Raw genomic sequence first — 16,475 nt, forward strand, 5'->3', positions numbered from 1 at the left:
TTGCGACCCCATGGTCTATACAGTCCATGGAATTCTCCAGGCCAGAGTACTGGAGTGAGTAGTCTTTCTCTTCTCCAGGGGATCTTCCCAACCCAGGGATCGAACCGGGTCTCTTACATTGCAGGCAGATTCTTGACCAACCAAGCTATGAGGGAAGCTGATGGAGAGCACTCGCAAAAGATCAGAAGGCAGTAGGAGAGAGGCCAGTGTATTTGTTACCCTTTCTCCTTCCACATTGGCCACAGGTTGGCAGTGGTACTGCGTCATCTCTTGCTGTTTTCTTGCTCACGTTCTGATTATATTCTCTTCAGTTGCCCTTTTCAAGTGTGTCATCTGTTGCTTGCTGGAACCTGACAGATAGAATAATATTTTAGGTTTTTACAGGGTGCAGGAGGTATACAACACTTTTTTTAATGTGAGAAAAAAATCTGTTGTTTTTTCTTGATATTTAGTTTTTGCTATACTTCTAGGCACATTAACACTGGTGGCTCTGAAATAGCTGGAAAATAGAACCTAAAATTGTGACATATACCCTTTCCTGTTTGCTCCCTACTCAAAAGTACAGGGGAAAAACTCAGCTTACAGTTGGTTTTACACTTTTCCAATAATAAGAGGAAATAAACATTTATTTTTTCAAATGCAAACAGTATGAGAAATAACCCCATTTAATCCACGAGGTAGAGAAAATTACTATTAGAAATTTAGTCATTTTTTGCCCTATATAAATGTCTAAAAGAAGGGAGGGAAATTGTCCTGACGATACATTTTCCAATATTTATAATATGCATACAATGTCTCTGTGTGCATATGCATGTTGTGGAGTATGACTCATTCCATAGAAAGAAATACTGCTTTTTTTTTTTTTTTTTTTTAGGTCAACATGAGTCTAACTGAATTCTTGTCCTACCATGCTGATGGGAAAGTCAACCTCCATTATTATTGAGCATTTCCTCTCCATCCAGGATTGTACAAGGGTCTTAATCATTGTGGAAATACCTGGAATTACTTCAAATTATTTGGTCATTCATCCACATTGATTTACTGCTGAGATTCCTTTTAGTGCCATCTTCCCTTCAGGTCTGTTGACTCCAATATTCTTTTTACCACCTTTAGAACTCAAGAGTCTGGAAACAAGTAAGTGAATTTGCCATCCACTGCACCTGGGTGCAGTCTTCCTCTCTGAGGTTTTGTCACAGAGTAAGATAGGAGTCTTAGCTGTTCACTCAACTTATAGGCTTCCATCTCCTAAATCTTGAGGAATCTGTCTTACATATCACCCTCAAAGGCATTTATTCCACACACCCCCCACCAATTTCTCATTTCAAAAGACAGAGTGAGCCTTTGTTGTCTCCATGCAGCTTTTGCTGTTTGCCTTACAGGAATCTGGGGTCTGGATAGCTGCCTGGATGTGGTCAAGAAGTAGGGGTTCGATCCTTGGTGGGGGAAGTTCCACATGCCACACTGTGCTGCCAAAAAAAAGAAAAGAAGTAAGGAGATAGGAGAAAACATAGAATTAGTACCTCAACAAAATTAACTGCCACAGAAATTTGTATACAATTATATATGCTTATTTTTAATTTCCACATGACACCACAAACATTTCTTCATGTCACATGCTTTTAAATGTCTGTATAACCATAAGGTATTCCATCATATGAATGCATCATAATTTATTTAACCAACATTTGATAGACTTTTAGATGTCTCACTCTGAAGGTAGCCTTCTCTGTATCTACTACAACTTTTTAATTTTTAAAAAAAATAGATGCTCAGAAGTTAAAGCTCTTTTCTGATAATAGCTAAAACTTGGAATATAGCAAATTGAAATTAAAAGATATAATTTAGAAGAATAACACTTTAGAATTCTGTCTAAAGTGTATAATACAATTTTCCTCCTCAGTGTGTGTGACCAAAAGAGAGGCCTGTACAAAAGCCATTGGCATACTTGAGTTATTTAGACAATTTTTTTTCCGGAAATGAAGCAATTGTTACAGAATGTCATCTGGACAGTTGAGTAACGATGAATGTTACATGTCCATAGGAAAGTTTCAACTTGGCTCATATTCAAATTTACTTTTGTTTAATTCTAAAAAATCCTGAAGTGACCATTAATGGTTTTTAAATAGAGAAGTAATGTGCTTTTCTGGCCTATTCTTTCTGCAAAATACCCTTACTGATCAATTTTGTACCTGCTGGTTAAAAATCAGGATATACCCTCAGCCAAATCCTTAAATCATGCTTAAAGGAGCTAAAAGTCATTGGAACCCCAAGAGACCAAAATATTTTTTCTCTTGGTCCACAAGTGCTGCTCTGGTACAAGAGCTACTCGGAATGATCCAGACAGTCACCTTCAACTTGCAAAGCCACCAATGTACTCATAGAAAGGAATTAAGGAAAGGACAAGTCTTAGAGTCAGATATTTCTTTTTCATTCAACAGATATTTGTCGTTTACCTTACTATATGCCAAGCATTGTTACTATGGTGCTGAGAATACCTCAGTAAACAAAACAGACAAACATCCCTGAGTTAGAGTGTTACGAGGTGAAATCAAAGAGGAAATGGGCTAGGGGCTATTGACATAGGGCCTGTAGGCTACGGTGAGGACTTTATCTCTGAGTGAGATAGAAAGCTACTAGAAGATTTTGAACACAGATATTTCAGGATTGACATTTTGAAAGAATTATCCCAACCTTAGTGTTGAAAACAGACTACAGGGGGCCAAGCAGGTTAACAAGAACAAGGCTACTACAGTAATCTAAGCAAGCGATGACAGTGGCTTGAACCAAAGTTGTAATGGTGAGATTGTAGGAAGCAGCTGGATTCAGGGTATATTCTGAAGACAGAGCCAACAGTGCTTTGCTAATGGACTGGCTGTGACATGTAAAAGAAAGAGAAGTTTCAAAATGGCTTACGTATTGGGCCTGAGTAAATGGAATCAAGAAGTTGCAATGAAATGCAACAAAGAAGGGACTTCCCTGGTGGTCCAGTGACTAATACTCTGCCCTGGAAATGCTGGGGGCCCTGGTTCCATCCCTGATCGGGGAACTAGATCCCACATGTCACAGCTAAAGAGTTAGCGTGCTACAACTAAAGATCCCATAGGCCGCAACTAAGACCTGGCACAGCCAAATAAATAAATAAGTAAATAAATACTTTTTAAAAATTCAGCAAAGAATAGATAGGAGGAGTAGGTTTTAGGGAAAAGATGGTGACAATAGTTTTGCATATTTCAAGTCTGGGATGTCTACTAGACATTCTAATGGAGACATGGAATTGTTAGTTGGCACATGAGTTGGAGTTTAGTGGAGAGGTCCAGGCTGGAGATACAAAATTGTGAGTGATCATCGTAGAGAAGTATTCAGAGAGCTGTGACATTAAAGTGAGAGTGGATAGAAAAGAATTCCAAAAACTGAACCCTGGAGCATTCCAATTTTTAAGGCAAACGGGTTTGTATTTAACCCTAGCTACTTATAAGCTCTGAGACCTTCAGTGACTTATTTTACCTCTCTGAACCTTTGTTTTGTTGTTGTTGCTTAAAGCTACAAAATTGAGATAATATTGGGCAGTATCTTTTATGATTATTGTGATGACCAAGTGAATTTCTCATCCAAGTGAATTTCTCATCTAAAGTGCTTAGCACACTGCCTGGCACATGGTAAATACTCAGAAAATATTAGTGATGATTATTATTACTTTTTAAACCAGCATTGTCTTCTAAAATGTTGCTGACTACCTTAGTGATAATATGATCATATAATCAATATAGTGGCAATGCCTGCTATTTATCTGCATAAAAAGTGATACATTGAAAGTATATAGTAAGCCACTCCCTCCCCTCATATCTAATATCTTAAGTAAGATGTACTTTTAGCCATGAGTAAAGCTGAGTTTTTTCACCTTGTTTTTTAAGTCCTTTGAACTGTTTAATTTTGCTTTAATCTGATTTGAAATTTTTTAGGTATTTTTATTTAGATCTATGAAACACAATTATAGAGGCTCTCCTTGTAAGCTTTGGCATTCAGTATGACTGACTGTTCTAAAAATAAAAACATGGTTAGTAAAGTTTGAAATAAGGACGCTCTTCTTTAACACATTTGAATAATCATTTGATCTGGAAATTATTTCATCTTTCATTAAAAATGTCTTTTAATTCTCAAAATAAATAACCTCTTATTGCCTTAGCAAAATAAAATGCATTCTGATCTTATTTTCATAGAAATCACCCTGAGATTGTTTGGAAAGCCACTTTCTATATTAAAAACAGGCATTTCTTCCTTTAATGGCCAGTTTTTTTAGTGTCAGAATGGCTTCAGAATTTCTTTTCCTTTGGCCTATTGCTGAGGTGGCAAGGGTAACCATTGAGAAACAAAAGAATAGAGACATTTTAGGATGAAAAGTGTATTCTTATAAATAAGACAAAATTTTTCACTAGTTGTATCTCTTTTTCTTTCCTCCCTACAAGAGAGAAAAAAAATCAATCCATAGTCTACCAGTAAGTAGGCTAATAATTTCTTAGATACTGGTCATAATAAAAGTAAGTGAAAGTGTTAGTCACTGAGTCTGACTCTTTGCAACCCCCTGGCTCCTCTGTCCATGGAATTCTTCAGCAAGAATACTGGAGTGGGTAGCCATTCCCTCTCCAGGGGATCTTCCTGACCCAGGGATCGGGCCCAGACCTCCCTCATTGCAGGCAGATTCCTTACCATCTGAGCCACCAGAGAAGCCCCAATAAAAGTAACGTGCCCTTTAAAACCGATGTTTTCTAGAATTGAAGTCCAAAGTTATGTGTGCAATTCCCTTCTCTGCTGCTAGGTGGCAATTAATGCCTTGGAGAGAAAAAATCTCCACCCATCCCTTGCCCTCCCCCTCATCTTTCCCCACCCAGAAAGATACGTGCATTTTCTTTCCCTTAAGGTAAGAATTTTCTTAAGGATAATTTTCTCTTTCCTGCTTTGTTTTGTCCGAGTGAATTTACATTCACCTTTTCCTTTAATTGTTAAGAATATCACATACAAAGCCAACACAGTCTGCCATAGCTCCAGAAGGATAGATCATATCTCTTAAAGAGGGTGGTTTCCAAACAGAGTGTATGTTCATGAGTGATATAGAGTAGGAAGTTGTTATAATTTCCCTGCAGAGGTTTGTTTTTCTCAATTTTAGTAAGGAAAAATTTCCTGTGAAAGGAATTACAACTGGACCACACTACCATTATGCCAAATGTTGTATAGTTAAATATAAAACAAAAATAAAATAATTTTTTATTTCAATGTGGTGAGATTGCTTTTTTCAAGTGAACTACAGAGCAAACAGTGAAAGAATTTTTCATGAGACTCACAGAGTGATATTATACAAAAAAAATAATTTTTTTTAGATAACCTGCCCTGATTTATCTGTTCTTAGTGAAATTATTTAAAGACTACACGTAGTTTCTATTTGTAAGTGGACTGAATCTCGTCTACATCCTTTTTAAAAAGTTATTTAACCAGAGACGTTGTGTTTCATGACCTACTTTACCAAGAGTATATGTAGTGAGTGTTGGTTTTATATAAAATTCAAAATATCAAATCCTTGTTCAAAGAAGACTCTCGGTTTAGGTCTTAAACCAGACAGACTCTCCCCAGGCTGAACTTAATGAAGCCGAACACCAAAAAGAAAAGCTGCCCCTGGCATTCTAGGCCTTCCCTGCATCCAGATGGCCTGTCTGTAGCCTGGCCAGAACCAAGCCCTTCCTGCTGCTGGCCTTGGATGACAGCCCCCAGCTGCACCAGCTTCCATACCCTATTAACTCTTCAGTGTCCAAGACGTTTAAGAAGAGTTGGGACCTCCACTGTGATTTGGACTGAAAGGGTAAATCAAGTTTTAAGCTTGAAGTTTACTTTATAAAATTTTTATCCACATCCCCTCCTCCCTCCCCTCCCATAGGCTCCTGCCCACAGTAGCTCAGTCAGCCAATTGGCATCAGAGGAGCACCGTTTGGAAGGGAGTGTGTGTGGGCAGCCTGCAGGTGAGGTCAGGGCTGCCAAAGCAGACCATGCGGTTTGTCCTGTGCCTACACCCAATACCTGACTTGTGCCTTTCCAGAGCATGAGTAGACACACAGCAGTCCTGCTGTTCAGGGTGTGGGTAATTTTGAAAAGTATTTTTTTTTAAATAACTTGTTCACAAGACTTAAGTTCAGCAAACAAGAGTGCATAAATGGGAGATATACCATGACCATGAATGGATTTAAGAGAACTTCTCTGAAGCAGTTGTGCCAGAAAAACAAACCTACTCTGTGTTTTAAAAGTATCCTTGGAAGTCTTACTAGTGGCAGCAATTGTTCTCCTCTTGGGTTTTCAGAGGTTTGTTTATACGTGGGAATTTCACCAGGAGGTAATGCACAAAGCAAACGTTACACCTGAAGACAGACTTTCCCTATGGTTTTGCTTTCCTCCACATAGAGAGATGTTATTAACTGATTTGTTAATCAGGGTGCTTCTCTGTTGGCAAGAATAGGTATTTTCTTATTTCCGAAAGCCTATATGAGTCTCCTTATTTTTGAATCTCATTTCTTAGTTCTGTGCTCACTGTTATTTTTAATTATTATTATTATGCCTGTTGCCAAGCTATTCCACTTTCCACAGAGTTGATTAGAGACCTGAGAAATCCAGGCCAACATAAAGACCCAGTTTCCAGATGAGACTACGTGAAAAAAGGAAAAAAAGTAAAAAAGAACAGCAAAAGTTTGAAAAAGAGCTTAGAGCTGTAGAGGATAGAGATTAAAAACAGAAACTCACAGAAGGAAGAATGAAAGGATTAAAAAAAATAAGAGTACTGAGATGAAAATAAAGTATATAAAAGAGAGAATAAAAATAGATCTGATCTATCTGGTGCTTTGCAGTGTTTAGCCTGGAGTGCTGGGTGGCTCCTCTGAGCAACAGAACCTCTCTCAAGAGTTGACATGAAAGACCTCTCTGGCACTGGTTTTGCATTTGTGACTTTAGAACTGAAACCTTTCCCTTTGACCCTCTTCATCTCCCCAGCTCTGTTCAGACCTTCATTCCCCTGGTTTCAACTATCCCACTTGCTTCTCTGCATTTGCCTGGCTCTCAAATGCACAAGATTGTGTTTCCAGGCCATGACCTTGTCTCTTTGCAACTAAGATGATGAAAATAAGGACTCGCCATCCAGCTATGTTGTCTCAGGCCAGTTTGGGCAATTCCTCCCCATTGGACCGAGTCCTCAGGACTCTTCTTTCTGTGAAAAATGTAGTGAGCTAGACAGGCATTTAGGAGAGATTTGTCCCCAGTGGGGATAGGATATCATTACTCAGAAAATAGGCTGAGGTCATCTAAATGCAGAAAGAACAAAAAGGTCCATCACTTCAGAACATAAATGTCTAATGACTGATACTCATAACTGACAGATTGCAACTGGATTTTCACAGAACAGTAAAATGCTACTTGCATGAGAAAGTATATGTGAGGAAAAAAAAAGAAACTAACACATGGAGTTTAGAGATCAACTTTTTCTCTTAGTAAATCTGAATCGAACCCGGGTCTCCTGCATTGCAGACAGATGCTTTACCGTCTAAGCCACTAGGGAAGCCCACAGTAAATCTGAAGAAAAGTCCAAGTAAAGGGGGACATAGTTTAGAATAAGTCATCGGATGTTAGTTTAATGCTCTTTTTTTGAAACGTGCATTTTGTTCCTGAGAAAAGAATTTTACTTCCCTTTTCGTTTTGAGGAGAGGGGCAAAAACTTGGGAGCGTCATTCCTGTGTTCTAGTGCCAAAAGAAAATGGTTGGCATGAGAAATGTTATGAATTTATGAAAAACAATAGTTTTTTCCCCTAATTAGAATGCTGTGTTTTTCACTATTTTCCCCCATCACCATGAGAGTACATGTACAAAAAAATGGCATCTTTGCATACAACCCTTTGACCAGATTTCATAATTTTTGTTCTATGCTAATAAGCAGTCTTTACTAGTTTCAGTCTTTACAAATAAGTCTGTACGTTTCTGAGGCAGCGAATATCAGTAGGGTCTTCTCTGTCCTCTGTCTCTTGACCCCCAGCTGAAACTCTCTATTCACCTAAAAAGGTGAGGCTAGACCCTATTCTACAGAGCATTTTTTCCTTATTGTGCCACACAAAACCGTGGGGACTCCACTCTGGCCGAAGAGACCGAGACTGGCTGCCGACCAGTTCATCTGGCTTGAGAGACGCCAGCTTCCTTGTCCTCTCACAGACAGTCCCTTCTGTGCTGACCTTTGACTAATTGGCAGGGCTCTTGAGCTCTGACCCTACTTCCTCTCTGGCCACACTCTTCTTCCCCACATTGTTGGTCCTTCTTGGAAGCGGGAAGAGCCTGAGGAAAAGGTGCTGGGGAGAGGAAAAGTATAAGTCCTGACATTCAAGCTCCTAAGGATATTTTCCCCATCCTTGATAAATGTTACTATTCATTTAAATGGATGTCAACAAAAGATTTGCAAATTAGTGGAAACATAGAGAATTTAGTGTGCTCTATGCATTGGGGTCGGAGAAGGCGATGGCACCCCACTCCAGTACTCTTGCCTGGAAAATCCCATGGATGGAGGAGCCTGGTAGGCTGAAGTCCCTGGGGTCTCAAAGAGTCGGACACGACTGAGCGATTTCACTTTCACTTTTCACTGTCATGCATTGGAGAAGGAAATGGCAACCCACTCCAGTGTTCTTGCCTGGAGAATCCCAGGGACGGGGGAGCCTGGTGGGCTGCCATCTATGGGGTTGCACAGAGTCGGACATGACTGAAGCGACTTAGCAGCAGCAGCAGCATGCATTGGGGTAGGTAACATACAAATCTCAGGAGACTATGCTAGTTGTTCTGCAAATGTCCTATAATCTTTTTAAAATTGCATATTTAATGGATTTTTAAAAACGTTTTCTTACTTTTTGTAATTATTATGATCTGTAGTTCCATTGTGTGGACATAGATTCCAGGAAAAACTGCAATGCATATAGACAATGATCAAAGAGCTTAAAAAACTGATGTTAAAGCTTTTAAAAATTCCAATAATTTATCTCATAATCAATTAATTAACTAATTTTGAAAGAGCCCCAACCAATATATACTTAAGACCCTTCATACCATGTTTAAAACATTTTTTTTTAAGGTAAGGAATATGGAAGAATGATTGTAAAACTGTAGAAGTCCCTTTTCAATTGTGAAAGCAAAGATTTGAATGTATTTTCCTGATTTTCCTTTGATGACTTCAGTTATGGCACCTTATTTGCATGTACGGCATCTCTCCTGCTAACTTCCTAGAAAAAAACTCCCTCCCTCATTAGGTCGTGTTTGTGACCCTTTAATCTAACCCCTTTACCTTCCGAAAGTTGGCATTCAATTGAAACCAGAGCAAAAAAAAAAAAAAGCCTTTTCCCAGTTTGTTGGCAACTTGTTGAAGGCAATTGACTGCTTTTCAATAGAAAACACTTCCTTCCCCTATTGTGTCACCTCTACCCCTTAAAACACTTTCCAGAGCTCTGACTGAGCCCTCCCTGAATTGCCAGACAATGGCTTCCTTTCAAATAAACTTAGAAGCAGCTGGTGTCATATACAAGTATTTTCTTGAGAAAAGAATCATTGATCTCCACCCATAAGGTGTACATAGTTAAGAGTACCACAGAACAGAAAGGGACTTCCCAATTCAACCCCATCCATGAATTTTACAGGGGAAGAAACTGAGACCCAGAGAAACAAGGGTATAGTTCAATTTTAGAGCAAAGATTCCTCCCTTTTTCTGTGCTATGGACCACCTTGTCAGTCTGGTGAAGCCTGTGATTCCCTTTCAGAATCTTTTTAAGCATGTCAAATAATGCATATGAAGTTGGACCCCCTTTCTTAAATCATGTAGAAAAATTAATTCAAAATGGACCAAAAACATAAACATAAGAGCTAAAACAATGCAATTCTAAGAAGAAAACATAAAATTAAACCTTATGAATGTTGATTAGGCAACGGTTTCTTTAGTCTTTTTCAGTTCAGTTCAGTTCAGTTCAGTCGCTCAGTCGTGTCCGACTCTTTGCGACCCCATGAATCACAGCACGCCAGGCCTCCCTGTCCATCACCAACTCCTGGAGTTCACCCAAACTCATGTGCATAGAGTTGGTGATGCCATCCAGCCATCTCATCCTCTGTCGTCCCCTTCTCCTCCTGCCCCCAATCCCTCCCAGCAATCAGGGTCTTTTCCAATGAGTCAACTCTTCCCATGAGGTGGCCAAAGTATTGGAGTTTCAGCCTCAGCATCAGTCCTCCCAGTGAACACCCAGGACTGATCTCCTTTAGGATGGACTGGTTGGATCTCCTTGCAGCCCAAGGGACTAGCAGTTTTATTGAAATTTAATTCCCATGCCATTTTGTTTTTGTATTTGTTAGTTGCTCAGTGTGTCTGCTGACTCTTTACAACCCCATGGATTGTAGCCTCTCAGGCTACTCTGTCCATGGGATTTCCCAGGCAAGAATACTGGAGTGGGTTGCCATTTCCCCCCGCAGAGGATCTTCCTGACCCAAGGACAGAATGTGGGTCTCCTGCATGGCAGGCGGATTCTTTACCATCTGAGCTACCAGGGAAGCCCAAAAATTTGTCTATTTAAGATATGCACAGGTTTGGCATATTTACAGAACTCTACAACCATCACTGTAATCTAATTTTAGAACCTAACTTGTTTCATTTTTTAAACAATAAGGAGGATTTATTGGTTCATGTACAGGGACTATCAAATAATGAAACGAAGGTCTAGATTTTTCTAAGTCTGTCTATTCATTTATTCTCTCATTTTTATTTTTTTTTTCTTAAGAAAAATTAGATCTAATAAGGGACTTATAGCCAGAATATATAAAGAACTCTGGCAGCTCAATAATTAAAGACAAACAATCCAATTAAAGAATGGGTAAAAGATATGAATGGGCATTTATCCAAAGAAGACATACTATGACCCATGGCCTGTTAACCATGTGAAAAAGTGCTTAGCATCATTAACTATTAGGGAAATTCAAAACAAAACCACTTCACACCCCTTAGGATAGCTGTAATCAAAAAGCATGCAATAATGAGTTGGAGAGGATATTGTGAAATTGGAACCCTCACACACTGCTAGTGATGAGCTAGAATGGTGCAACCATGTTGGAAAACATTTTGGCAATTCTTCAAAAGGCTGAACATGTGACCAAGCAATTTCACTCCTAGGTATAAACCTGGGCTTCCCAGGTGGCTCAAGTGGTAAAAAAATCTGCCTGTCAGTGCAGGCATGGGTTCAGGAAGATCCCCTGGAAGAGGAAATGGCAACATACTCTGGTATTCTTGCCTGGAAAATCCCACAGACAGAGGAGCCTGATGGGCTACAGTCTATGGGGTCTCAAGGAATTGAACACAACTTAGTGACTGAGAACACAGGTATAAACCCATTAAAAATGAAAACACAGCATATAATCTACACAAACATTTGTGAATGCTCATAGCATTTCAGCTATTATTCATGCTGATTGAAAAGTAGAAACAACCTAAATGTCCATCAATATGAATAAACACAATATGGTATAGCCATGCAGTGAAACATTAGATGGCAATAAAAAGGAATTGGAGTCCTGATACATGATACAACTTAGGTGAACCTTAGAAACATGCTAAGTAAAAGAAAAGAGTGGCAAAGGACTCATATTGCATGATTCCATTTATATGAAAGGTCCAGAATAGAGAAATTTATAAAGACAGAAAGTATATTAGTGGTTGTGAGGGCTGGGGGACAGAGAGGAAAAGAGTAGGGGGTGACTGCTACTGAGTATGAGTTTCTTCTTGTGGTGAAACTATTCTAAACTTAGATTATAGTGATGACTGCATAAGTCTGTGATTATATTAAAGCCTTTGAATTGTGTATGCACTTTAAATGGGTGAATTTTATGTTATATGATTTTTATCTCAACAAAGATGTCTAAAAAAATAAAATACAGTGATTTCCCTGGTGGTACAGTGGATAAGAACCTGCCAGTAAGGGACACGGGTTCAATCCTTAGTATGCGAAGATTCTACATGCCAGGGAGCCACCAAGCCCATGTACCACAACTAAGCTGAAGCCCATTTGCCTAGAGCCTGTGCTGCACAGCAAGAGAAATCCCCGCTAGCCAGAACTAGAGAAAAGCCTGTGCACAGCAATGAAGACCAGTACAGCCCCCTGCCTATATAAAAGGAGAGAGAGATGATAGAGAAAGCAAAGTATTTTTAAAAATAAATAAAATATGTAAGAATCCAAAGGAAGCCAATTCTATCAAAATACAGTTATCAGAATATTAAAAATAAATAGCTGATATGGTAGCAATATATGTGCTTCTTTGTTAACACTGCTAAATTACAAGATGTTTAACAGCAAGTCTGTTCAGTCAGTGAGTTCAGTCCCTCAGTCATGTCCAACTCTTTGCGACCCCATGGACTGCAGCACACCAGGCTTCCTGGTCCATCACCAACTCCTGGAGCTTACTCAAACTCATATCCATTGAATCAGTGATGCCATCCAACCATCTCATCCTCTGTCGTCCCCTTCTCCTCCTGCCTTCAATCTTTCCCAGCATCAGGGTCTTTTCAAATGTGTCAGTTCTTCCCATCAGGTGGCCAAAGTATTGGAGTTTCAGCTTTAGCATCAGTCCTTCCAATGAATATTCAGGACTGATTTCCTTTAGGATGGACTGGTTGGATCTCCTTGCAGTCCAAGGGACTCTCAAGAGTCTTCTCCAACACCATAGTTCAAAAGCATCAATTCTTCTGCACTTAGCTTTCTTTATAGTCCAACTCTCACATCCATACATGACTACTGGAAAAACCATAGCCTTGACTAGACAGACTTTTGTTGACGAAGTAATGTCTCTGCTTGTTAATATGCTGTCTAGGTTGGTCATAACTTTTCTTCCGAGGAGCAAGCGTCTTTTAATTTCATGGCTGCAGTCACCATCTGCAGTGATTTTGGAGCCCCCAAAAATAAAGTCTGTCACTGTTTCCATTCTTTCCCCATTTATTTGCCATGAAGTGATGGGACTGGATGCCAGATCTTAGTTTTCTGATGTTGAACTTTAAATCAACTTTTCCACTCTCCTCTTGCACTTTCATCAAAGGCTCTTTAGTTCTTCTTTACTCTCTGCCACAAGGGTGGTGTCATCTGCATATCTCAGGTTATTGCTATTTCTCCGGCAATCTTGATTCCAGCTTGTGCTTCATCTAGCCTGGCATTTCATGTGATGTACTCTGTATATAAGTTAAATAAGCAGGGTGACAGTATACAGCCTTGACACACTCCTTTCCCGATTTGGAACCAGTCTGTTGTTCCATGTCTAGTTCTAACTGTTGCTTCTTGACCTGCATACAGATTTCTCAAGAGATAGGTCAGGTGGTCTGGTATTCCCATCTCTTTCAGAATTTTCCAGTTTGTTGTGATCCACACAGTCAAAGGCTTTGGCATAGTCAATAAAGCAGAAGTAGATGTTTTTCTGGAACTCTCTTGTTTTTTCCATGATCCAACAGATGTTGGCAATTTGATCTCTGGTTCCTCTGCCTTTTCTAAAACCAGCTTGAACATCTGGAAGTTCACGGTTCACATATTGTTGAAGTCTGGCTTGGAGAATTTCGAGCATTACTTTACTAGCATGTGAGATGAATGCAATTGTGCGGTAGTTTGAACATTCTTTGGCATTGCCCTTCTTTGGGATTGAATGAAAACTGACCTTTTCCAGTCCTGTGGCCACTGCTGAGTTTTCCAAATGTGCTGGCATATTGAGTGCTGCACTTTCACAGCATCATCCTTTAGGATTTGAAATAGCTCAACTGAAATTCCATCACCTCCACTAGCTTTGTTTGTAGTGATGCTTCCTAAGGTCCACTTGACTTCACATTCCAGGATGTCTGGCTCTAGGTGAGTGATCACACCACTGTGGTTATCCAGGTCATGAAGATCTTTTTTGTATAATTCTTCTGTGTATTCTTGTCACTTCTTCTTAATATCTTCTGCTTCTGTTAGATCCATACCATTTCTGTCTTTTACTGTGCCCATCTTTGCATGAAATGTTCCCTTGGTATCTCTAATTTTCTTGCAGAGATCTCTAGTCTTTCCAGTTCTATTGTTTTCCTCTATTCCTTTGCACTGATCACTGAGGAACAGCAAATCTATTCAGTACCATAATTTTGACGTAGTGATGAATAGATATGGTAGGTTCAGATATCTGCAACAAATGTGAAAGCAGTAAGAAATGTCTGACTTCTCTTGGCAAAAATCCTTAAGTACTGCTAATAGTCTGTGGTTTCTTGTCTACATTAATAATCAAAGGACTATGTGGCAAATTTAAGCCTACAAATGGGAGGATATGAATGGTAGGCAGAATTGGGAGAACTCTTGAAGGAAATGGTAAATTTCAATTAGACATCAATGAAAATAATGATGTAATTTTTTTCCCTTTAAAATTCACAGACACCCTGAATTCTGTCTATGGATGGAATGGACCTCCTGGGGATCCATCAAAAGAATTAGTGAGAAAACTGGTTTAAAATCTGTTTCCCAGTTCTCTGTCTAATGCTACAATCCCCCACCCCCTTAATGAAGAGGATTAAGTAGAAAAGAATGAGTTTTACTTAAATTGCTGCTGCTGCTGCTGCTAAGTCACTGCAGTCATGTCCGACTCTGTGCGACCCCAGAGACGGCAGCCCACCAGGCTCCCCCATCCCTGGGATTCTCCAGGCAAGAACACTGGAGTGGGTTTCCATTTCTTTCTCCAATGCATGAAAGTGAAAAGTGAAAGTGAAGTCGTTCAGTTGTGTCCGACTCCTAGCGACCCCATGGACTGCAGCCCACCAGGCTCCTCCGTCCATGGGATTTTCCAGGCAAGAGTACTGGAGTGGGGTGCCATTGCCTTCTCCGACTTAAATTGCTAGAGTGAGTCAATTCTAAAAAGAGAGGGACCCAATTGTTGCTTGCATGGAAGTTTCTGAAGAGTAAAAAGGATTTTAACTATAACCCTTCCCTACCCATTTCATTCCTGCCCCACTCACACAACCACCACCACTGTCCATACAACTCATATACACTGCTACTGCTACTGCTGCTGCTGCTGCTAAGTCACTTCAGTCGTGTCCGACTCTGTGCGACCCCATAGACAGCAGCCCACCAGGCTCCCCCGTCCCTGGGATTCTCCAGGTAAGAACACTGGAATGGGTTCCATTTCCTTCTCCAGTGCATGAAGGTGAAAAGTGAAAGTGAAGTCGTTCAGTCTTGCAGGACCCTCAGCGACCCCATGGACTGCAGCCTACCAGGCTCCTCCATCCATGGGATTTTCCAGGCAAAAGTACTGGAGTGGGGTGCCACTGCCTTCTCCGATATACACTACTGCTACCAAATGATATTGTAATTATTATATTTCAATAGAAGACATTGATTTAGAAAACTAATTGTCGTTTAGTGGAGTTTGACGTTTTCTCAGAGGGAATATTTTTAAGAATTTGGTTTTAAAAACCTAGCGAGGCAGAAAAGCTGCCAGCAGAGATTGAATTTGCTGGAAGTAGAGTGAGGTAACTAAGCTAAAATCACTAATTTTAGATTTTAAAGAAATTTAGCCACTCTTTAATTTAGAGGGGTGCTTACCAGGGCATGCCATCTTAAGAGATAGCTGCTGGTAAATATGTGGTTGCTAAGAGGTAGAATGCAGGAAAACAAAAACAAACAAGTTGTTTGTCCTCATTCTAGTCAAACAATAATAAATATCAGATGATTACACACAGATCAAGTAAATAATTTTTTAAAATAGGAATGTGACATGCCTGCTATTATTTGAAACTGGGGACAAGGAGGTTTTTGGGCCCTCTTCTTAACTGCGTCTTCCTTCTAGAGCACCTCCACCATGCAATATAGTACTGCCTGATAATAGTCATAGAACCTAGACCATGGTTTGGGATTGGGCATTAAGACTGCTGGTCACTTGAGTACTGGAACTTATTAAAAAGTTAGACAAACCCTAATCATATCTTCTGAATTTTTTAAAAGGACATGTTTTGACTGTGGTGTTTTATAGTTTTTTTTTTTTTTTCTGGCATCAATAATTCTCTGGGCAATATACTTTGTATACCAAAACACTAGAGTCAGAGGAACAGAATATCTAAAACTGACACCATCTGGAAAACCCAGGTTGAATGGCCACCAGATCAAGTGAATCGTAAGTGCAGTAAAAATGGATAGGGACTGGGGAAGGTCCAGAACAAGATCACTGGTCAGGATTGCATGACTTTCCATAGCAAAGTCATGTGGTTTGAACCCAGCAGTCAAGATCCATAGACTCAGATTCTCATCCAGAACAAGAATCAGGGCAAGCCGCCGGTCAGAAACCATAGAAGAGAAGCAACCCGATGAGCTCAAAGACTCGGGGGAGTAAAGGTAGGTAGCCAAATACTCAGGGTAATTGTCCGTTAAGCGGAGCTCTCCCGGGGCTGA

At 39.8% G+C, this 16,475-nt stretch overlaps 1 long non-coding RNA gene across 2 annotated transcripts in view; it reads right to left on the bottom strand.

Annotated features, from left to right (window-relative positions):
• Window positions 1-219: 219 nt before the first annotated feature.
• Window positions 220-16,475, bottom strand: part of LOC112579678 — a 38,045-nt gene continuing 21,789 nt past the window's right edge. The window contains exons 3-4 of one of the 2 annotated variants that reach the window (XR_003103981.3): window positions 1,378-1,466; window positions 220-350 (exon numbers count right to left, since the gene is read on the bottom strand). This is a non-coding gene — a long non-coding RNA (uncharacterized LOC112579678). Of the gene's footprint in view, window positions 351-1,336; window positions 1,467-16,475 lie in introns of those variants that run through there. The other variant, XR_003103980.3, reaches the window with a different exon arrangement.

This window comes from Bubalus bubalis, chromosome 16 (genome assembly GCF_019923935.1).
Source record: "Bubalus bubalis isolate 160015118507 breed Murrah chromosome 16, NDDB_SH_1, whole genome shotgun sequence".
NCBI classification, from domain to species: Eukaryota; Metazoa; Chordata; class Mammalia; order Artiodactyla; family Bovidae; genus Bubalus; species Bubalus bubalis.